The 9019-nt window shown below is 35.0% G+C and overlaps 1 pseudogene; it reads right to left on the bottom strand.

The window, feature by feature from the left end:
- Positions 1-5266: 5266 nt before the first annotated feature.
- LOC118997095 (uncharacterized) lies at positions 5267-5349 on the bottom strand (annotated as a pseudogene).
- Between the last annotated feature and the right edge of the window lie 3670 nt (positions 5350-9019).

The raw sequence follows: 9019 nt of genomic DNA, 5'->3' as shown, positions 1-9019 counted from the left end.
GGAAAACTTATTTGAACAAATACTAAAGGAGATCTTCCCCAGTCTGGCAAAGGAAATAGACTTCCAGGAAATCCAGGAAGCTCAGAGTCCCAAAGAAGTTGGACCCAAGAAGGAACACGCCAAGGCACATCATAATTACATTAGCCAAGACCAAAATGAAGGAGAGAATCCTAGAAGCATCAAGGGATAAGGGGACAGTCACCTACAAAGAAGTGCCCATCAGGCGGTCAGTGGATTTCTCAAAAGAGATTTTACAGGCAAGAAGGGGCTGGAAAGAAGTATTCCAAGTCATGAAACCCAAAGACCTACAACTAAGATTGCTCTATCCAGCAAAGCTTTCATTTAGAATGGAAGGGCAGATAAAGTGCTTTTCAGATAAGATCAAATTCAAGGAGTTCATCATCACCAAGCCCTTATTATATGAAATGTTAAAGGGACTTATCTAAGATAAAGAAGATAAAAATATGAACAGTGAAAGGACAGCAAACTCACAGTTATTAACAGCTACACCTAAAACAAAAGCAAACCAAGAGGACAGCTAGATCAGGAGCAAAAACATAGAAATGGAGATCACATGGAGGGTTAGCAACAGGGGAGTGGGAGGAGGAGAAGGGGGGAGAAGATGCAAAGAATAAGTAGCATAGATGGTAGGTAGAAAATAGACAGTGGGGAGGGCAAGAATACCATGGGAAATAAAGAATCTAAAGAACTTGTGACACATGGACATGAATGAAAGGGGGGAATGGTGGGGGAGGATTGTGCAGGGTGGAGGGGAGTGAAGGGGGGGAATGGGACAAGTGTAATGGCATAATCAATAAAATATATTAAAAAAGAAATTTACAATTGATTGCATAAAGTAAAATTTGCATTCCCTCTGGTTTTTATACATTTGACAGAACAAAGTGATATTACATCATCATGTTGATAGTGACAAAAATGGTGATGGTGATAATGATTGTGTGATGGTGTGATGTACATAATGATCAGTAGAAGCTTGATACATCTGTGTAATATTTTTAGAGTAAGAAGTGATTCTCACTGGCATTTTCACCTCATTTTTCATATTAAAAACACCTGTAGTTTAGAGAGATTAAATGATTCACCCAGCTTCAAAAATGATTTAAATGTATTTTAAAATAAAACACTACTTTCTTTGGGTGACTATCATATACAAATGTAAGCCCATCAATTGTAACAAATGTACTATACTAGTGGAATATGTTGATAATGGGGGAAACTGTGCATGCTTGAAGGAAAAGAATATATAGGAACTACCTGTATATTCCTTTTAATTTTTCTGTGAACCTAAAACTGCCCTAAAAAGAATGAAGACCAAAAAAAAAAAAAACCCAAAAACCCACAACCCTGCTTTATAGCTTATATCATACTCACAGAGTTTTCCAACTATCAACATTATGATGTATTTCTCTTACTATCACTTTACTCTTTTTGTTTTTTGCTATTCAGTTTTCATAGTTTTTACATTTATGTTGTCATTTTGATTGGTTAAGAGGAAAAGAGCAATTGGTATTATCATTATCTTAGTGGTATAGATGAAGAAATTAAAGAGGAGAGCATTAAGTCACTTGCTTAATGTCAGTAATTCAAAATGTGTAATTTAAAAAGTTTCATTTGGTGTTCATGAATTAGTAGAAGTTATAGTAATAATAAACTAGTTTCACATGCTTTTTCACTGTAAGAATTGTCATTTTGATATATAACTCAACGGTTCAAGTCCCACAGAGTTCTGCTTTAGATTCTTACCTAGTCAAATTTTTCACACAGCTATAATTTAGTTTGTATAAATGAAGAGATTAGCAATTTCCCTATGAATCACTTTCTAAAGACAAATTACCTTGTTATGATAGATTATAATAATTCACCCTCTACTTTAATTAATGAATAAAATGTGTATCATCTTTCAGTTGTTAGTATTACTTTTTAGTTCCAAATATTTATAATTCTCAATAAAATTGTGTATGTTTTGAGTTATTGGCTGCATTATATTATAAAAGTATTCTCAAATGATGTTATTGTTTATTATTCAGTGAAGATAGACCTTTTACAACATTGATTTCTTGTGTAATTGCCTTTCTAGTTGCTCAGTATTTTAAGTACTCATTGCATCAAGGGATTAGAAAATCACCTGTAGGTGGTTAGGATCATAAATTCTAGTGACACATTTTGATTAAGAAGAGCGATAGAGAATGTAGTGTATGCTGTGGTACATTGGACAAATCCCCCAATTTTATAACTGAGGCATTTATTTCTCAGCTGCAAATTAGGTGGCTGACAATTCTCAGATCAGCTCCTCTTTGAGGATTCCTCTCTACTAAGGAAGTTTTATTACCCAAGTTTAAGCCTATTCCTATCATTGAAGCAATCTTCAATAATGACTGGCCACTGAGAATACAAAAGCCAGATCCAGTCTCTGAAGGGCTATCTCAGCTTCAGAGCTTGTCACAGATATTCTAAGGGCTTTATTGAAATTGTGTCACAGTATGACTTTTCCCTCTGTTCCCAATACCATATCTCAATTAATCCTCTCAGAGGAAATGAGCTTGAAGAATAGCACTGGAGCTCAGTACACCCTGTTTTTTTTCCCATGGCAGGGAGATCCAAGAGTGTCTACAAGTCCCAGCCAGAGGGCAGTATATTTCCCAGAAAACTCCATAAAGTGTTGGTACCCCAAATACAGACTTTTGCACACCAAACACCCTGTGTATTCCCCCACTGATGGGGCTACATCTGCATATTCTTAGGAGGAAGGCACTCAGGTGTGTACGGAAAGGATTCTCCAAATCAGCACCCATACAGGATCTCCTGGCTGGGACATAAGATAATGAGAAGACTGAGGAACCGTATTTTTCTGTTTTCATATGAAAATAGTTTTCTTTTTCATTCTTGTTGCATTTTCATTTGGCAAGTTTCTATGGCCTACCTATAACTTCTGCCTATTGACCTTGGTTCTTTGAGCTAAGTTTCTCATAAGAGTTATTCCCTAACCGGTGCCATGTGACATGGAATTTATTTGATCCATTGCATTGAGAGGACCCACTTGACATCACTCCTAAATCAGTAGGTTATTTTATAAATTAAATGATAAAATATGTAAAAAAGCTGTTAGGCTGTGGACCTGGAAAATATTAGGTATTAAATAATTTTTATCATGGTTATTATAATCAGTATTGATTGTGCTACCCATTTATTTCTGATTGTTCCAGGTAATTCAATTATTTACTATCTAAAAATATTTTTATTGTTGTTCAAATACAGTTGTCCCCATTTTTCCCCAGTTATTTTTTCCTTCTTTTTGAAAAATTTATTTTATGATTGTTTAATTACAGTTGTTTTCATTTACTCCCCACCACTACCCCCTACCCCATACAAACCCATGTCCTTCCCTTGCTTCCACCCTTCTTTGGTTTTGTCCATGTGTCCTTAAAACATGTGTCTGAAAACCCTTCTCCTCCATTATCCCCGTCCACCTTTCCTCTTGTTACTGTCAAATTGTTCTTAATTTTAATGTCTCTGGTTATATTTTGTTCACTTTTTTTTGTTGTTGATTAGATTCCAGTTAAAGGTGAGATCATATGGTATTTGTCCTTCAGTGCCTGGCTTATTTCGCTAAGCATAATGATCTCCAGTTTCATCCATGCTGTCTCAAGTGGTAGGAGCTCCTTCTTTCTCTCTGGTGCGTAGTATTCCATTGTGTAAATGTACCATAGTTTTTGGATCCAGTCATTTACTGATGAGCACGTAGGTTGCTTCCAACACCTTGCTATTGTAATTGTGCTGTTATGAACATTGGGGTGCATAGGTTCTTTTGAATTGGTGTTTCAGGGCTCTTAGGGTATAATCCCAGCAGTGGAATTGCTGGGTCAAAAGGCAGTTCCATTTTTTTATTTTCTGAGGAAATTCCATACTGTTTTTCACTGTGGCTATACCAGTTCTGCAGTCCCACCTAAAGTGCACTAGGGTTCCCTTTTCTTCACATCCTCTCCAACACTTGTTTGTTGATTTGTTTATGATGACCATTCTCACTGGTGTAGAAGTGGTATCTCATTGTGGTTTTAATTTGCATCTCTCTGATGGCTAGTGATGCTGAGTATCTTTTCATATGTCTCTGCACCCTCTGTATGTCTTCCTTGGAGAAGTGTCTGTTCAAGTCTTTTGCCCATTTTTGATTGGGCTGTTTGTCTTCCGGAAGTGGAGTCATGTGAGTTTTTTATATATTTTGGAGATCAAACCCTTGAGGTATCATTGGCAAATATGTTTTCCCATATAGTTTGTTCTCTTTTTATTTTAATGCTATTTTCTTTAGCCATGCAGAAGCTTTTTAATTTGATGAGATCCCATTTGTTTATTCTTTCCTTTATGTCCCTTGTTTTGGGGATATATTGGTGAAGATATCCCTGAATGGAATGTCTGAGATTTGCCTGCCGATGTCTTCCTCTAGGACTTTGATTGTGTCACAATTTGTATTTAAGTGTTAATCCACCATGAGTTTATTTTTGTGTATCATATAAGTTGGTGACCAAGTTTCATTTTTTGGCATGTAGCTATCCAGATCTCCCAACACCATTTGTTGAAGAGGCTATTTTTAGTCTATTTTATGTTTCTTCCATCTTTGTCAAATATTGATTGACCATAGAGACTTGGGCTTATTTCTGGGCCCTCTGTTCTGTTTCATTGGTCTATGTGTCTGTTCTTATGGCAGTACTAGGTTGCTTCAATTACAGTGGCCTTGTAATACAGTTTGATATCAGGTATTGTGATGCCTCCTACTTTATTCTTTTTTCCTCAAAATTGCTGCAGTGATCCAAGGTTGTTTTTAGTTCCATATAAAATTCTGAAGTGTTTATTCTATATCTGTGAAATATATCATTGGTACTTTAATAGGTATTGCACTGAATCTGTAAATCACTTTGGGTAGTATAGATATTTTGATGATGTTAATTCTTCCAATCCATGAGCATGATACATGCTTCCATTTGTTTGTGTCTTCCTTAATATCTTTCTTCGGTGTTGTGTAGTTTTCTGAGTAGAGATCTTTTATATCCTTGGTTAAGTTTATTCCTAGGCACTTTATTTTTCTTGTTGCTATATCAAATAGGATTTTTTCCAGATATCTCTTTCAGAAATTTCATTGTTGGTATACAAAAATGCCTTTAATTTCTGAACATTGACTTTGCATTCTGCTGTTTTGCCAAATTCACTTGTTAGGTTGAGTAGTTTTTTGGTGGAGTCTATAGGATTTTCTATGTACACTATCATCATGTGCTCTACACATTCAGAGAAACTTCTCTAATAACAAACTATAGAAATGATCCCTGAAAATATAGTCTTTCCCCCCAATTATTTAATAAAAATTTTAAACAGTTTCTTTAAGTCAAACAGTCTTCTACACTTATAGCAGTGAACACAAAAGACAAAACTCCTTGTCTTTATGGAGCTTCTCTTGCATTGAGAGATAATCGACAACATATTATATAAAATATATGACATGATAGAGATAAGATCAAGTGCAAAAATAAATCTTGGAATGGCTAACAAAGAGTTCTTGGGCTTGAAACAGTGGGGGACACAGGGTTATATCTTCAAGTAAAGTTGTTGTTGGAATAATATCGTGATATTATGTTGTTACTAATATTGTGATATTAGCTAAAACCTATCCAGATCTATCTCCTAAAGGAGATGAGCAAGTAAGCACTCAGGATATGGATAAGGGATATAAGAGTTCCATGAAAATGAACATGGTGTTCCACTCTCTTTTCTCACTTGTGTGGCTTCTAATAAGAAGACTGCTGTGTTCTTACCTTTGCTCCTCTGTAATAAAGGGTTTTATTACAAGGGTTTTATTTGTTTTGTTTCTTTTGAGATATTCCCTTCTTCTTCATTTTTCTTGTTTGAATATGACATGCTGAGATGTATTTTCCTCTCTTTTCCTTTCCTCTCCTTTTTTCCTTCCCCTCCCCTCCCCTCTCCTCCCTTCCCCTCCCTTCCCTTCCCTTCCCTTTCGTCCTTCCTTTTTCTTCCTCCTCCTCTTTCTTCCTCCTCCTCCTTTCCTATTGCTCCTTTTTCCTCCTTCACTTTTCCTCCCCCTCCTTCTCTCTCTCTGTCTTTCTGCCCTTCTTTTTCTCTCCCTCTCTCTCCTTTTTTCATCCTGCTTGGTGTTCTAGGCTTTCCTGGATCTGTAGTTTTGTGTTTGCATTAATTTTGGAAATTTCTTAGCCATCATACTTAAAAATTATTTTGTTCTGTATTCTCTTATTCTCCTGGTATTCCAATTATGCACGTGTTAAACCTTTTGAAGTTGTCTAACATTTCTTGGATACTTTTCTGTTTTTGCTTTCATTTGTTTTTTATTGCATTTTAGTTTGGCAAGTGTCTATTGACCTAACTTTCAGCTCACTGATTCTTTCTTTAGCCATATCTAACTTACTAATAAGCACTTTGAAAGCATTCTTCATTTCTATTGTCTGGGGGTCTTTTTTGAAATTATTGTTGCTCAGTTACAGTTGTCTCATCTTTTTCCACACCGTTTACCCCTACCCTGTCCCCTCCACTGCTATAGTCAATCCCCTACATTGTCTGTGCCCATAAGACCTCTATTCATGTTCCTTTGCTTGCCCCTTCCTCTTCTTTCAACATTTCCTTTTTATTTTTCTTAGTTTCTCTATGATCTTATCAGCCATCTGATCTTGCATGATAATCTACTTTTTCATTAGAGCCCATAATATATTATTTATAATTATTTTAAAGTAACTGTCTGATAACTCCAATATTTGTCTTATATGTGAGTCTGGTTCTGATACATGATTCTGTGTTTTTTTCACCTTTTGTCATGTCTCATAATTTTTGCTGAAAGATGGATATAATGTACCAGGTAATAGGGATTGAGGTAAACAGGTTTTAAGTATAAAGATTCATGTTAATTGGACTAAGAACTTATTTTGTTTAATGTTTGCTCTAACTGTAGGTACCAAAGACTTCAAATTCCTCTAGTATTATTGTGTGTTTTTTTTTTCTTAAAATGTTGGTAGCACATAGAGATGATGTTTGGAAACTTTGGCAGGCTCCTATAGGTGAATCACACTGAAGACTTTTTTTGAGTAAATGTAGATACCTCTAGATACCTACTAGATACCTACTTTACCTTTTAGTAGGTATCTAGATACCTACTTTCCTTTTAAAAAACAGCTTTCAGCTGCTTGCTTCTGGGGCTTAGCAGAAACTGAACACTTACCAATGAGCCCCCGTTACTATGCAACCCAATTCGAGGTAACCTACTTCTAAAATTTCTGGTTTATAATCCAGCCCTCACATCTGTATTCTACTAAACCTGATTTCCCAGTATCAAGAGACTTACTGATTTAATTTCTACAAAAAATATAATTCTATTTTCTTCTAGGAAAGGGAGAGACATAATTGTCTTGCTCCCTAGAATGCAGGTGTGAACCTAAGTTTCTCATCTTTTTGTATAAGAATTTTCAACCTAGTCTACTTTCTTAACCCTTTCTTCAAGAAGTCCTAGGACTTGTTTGTCACTGGAAATCTTTGACAAATACTTACCCTTTAACTTCCTAGGCAAACTAACCTTTTTATGACTATTCCACTTATTCTATGTCTTCTAAAAATATTTGAAATGTTTTCATATTCTTTTTTCCATCTATCTTGCCTTTATCCTGGATGCTTAATTTCCCTTTTCATCTCTCTATGACATTTTCATAGGTTTGAGTAAAAGAATAAGATACAATCATGTAGCCAATATCTTATTTACCACACTTCTTTCTTTTTTTAAAATGAGACTCTAATGTCATTTTCAGAGTTTCAAAAATGTATTATAATGAGATAACATAAAATAAAGAAAAAATTTAAAACTATTAGATTTTGTGACTAGTACAGGGTTTACTAATATTAAAGTAGAAAAGGAAAAGTATTTTTAATTTTATAGTGATTAAGAATAAGCAACATAAAATAAACTAGGTCTTTTTCTTTGTGTTGTATAACATTTAGACAAAATTTTTGCTTGACAGTAGGAGTGTTTTCCTTCTCAGAATGAAAGCCTGATGTTTGCCTTCACAATCAATTCTTATTTCTTTTCATTTGGAGCTGATACACATTTACTGTAAATGGAAAATGAGGTCAAAAGACACCCCAAGGCACAAGTCTTCAATCTTCTACAAGTAACTCTTTGACATTCAGGGACCTGGTGAGAATGGTCAGGAGAAAGACAGTGAGGAAAGGGTAATCACTTGCTATAAACTATTTGGCAGTTTGGTTTGGGATATTGGTGATTTATCAGGTCTTTGACAGTTAAAAATCCCCAGAAATATAAAAGAGTGCACAGCCATTTGGATAGAAGCTTAAAATCAGAAATTCTACTTCTGAGAGAGTTTCTATTCTGTTACCAATATATGTTTCTAAGGCCTGTCCCATTCTATATACCTATAAGTTACTCAAGAAATATATGAGTCATATTTGTGTAACACAGAAATAGAAGAATGATAAATAAGAATGACAAGAGATCATCAAAACCCATGATATCTCAATAAGCTGACTTACAAGAATAATTAAAAATAAGAATAAACAGCAGAATGTTGGTAACTACAGAGGAGGGGGAGGAAGGGAGATGAAGAAGGTACAGGGAGTCAAACACAATGTGATGGAAGGAGTAGGCTTTGGGTGGAGAGCACACAAGAGTGTACAGATATCATGTTATAACCTTGCATACATGAAACTTTTACGATGTTATCAACCAATGTTACATCAATAAATTTAATTGTACAAAATAGGAAATGATAACAGTGTGTTTTCCTTCACATTTTTAAAATTCAAGTTAATAATAATATCTGCCATTTATTGAAAGTATAGGTTTTGTGCTAATCCAAAGTATTATGCTAAGCATAGGCATAAACCATCTTTTTTAACTGTAGAAGTCTGGTCAACAAGTATTTTTTGAGCATTAACTATGGACCAAGCTCTATACTACATCTTAGGACACATCAGAGAACAA

This window comes from Sturnira hondurensis, unplaced genomic scaffold (genome assembly GCF_014824575.4).
Source record: "Sturnira hondurensis isolate 20B ecotype Veracruz unplaced genomic scaffold, ASM1482457v3 Scaffold0012467, whole genome shotgun sequence".
Classification (NCBI taxonomy): Eukaryota; Metazoa; Chordata; class Mammalia; order Chiroptera; family Phyllostomidae; genus Sturnira; species Sturnira hondurensis.
This window is presented reverse-complemented; position numbering and strand designations above follow the sequence as displayed.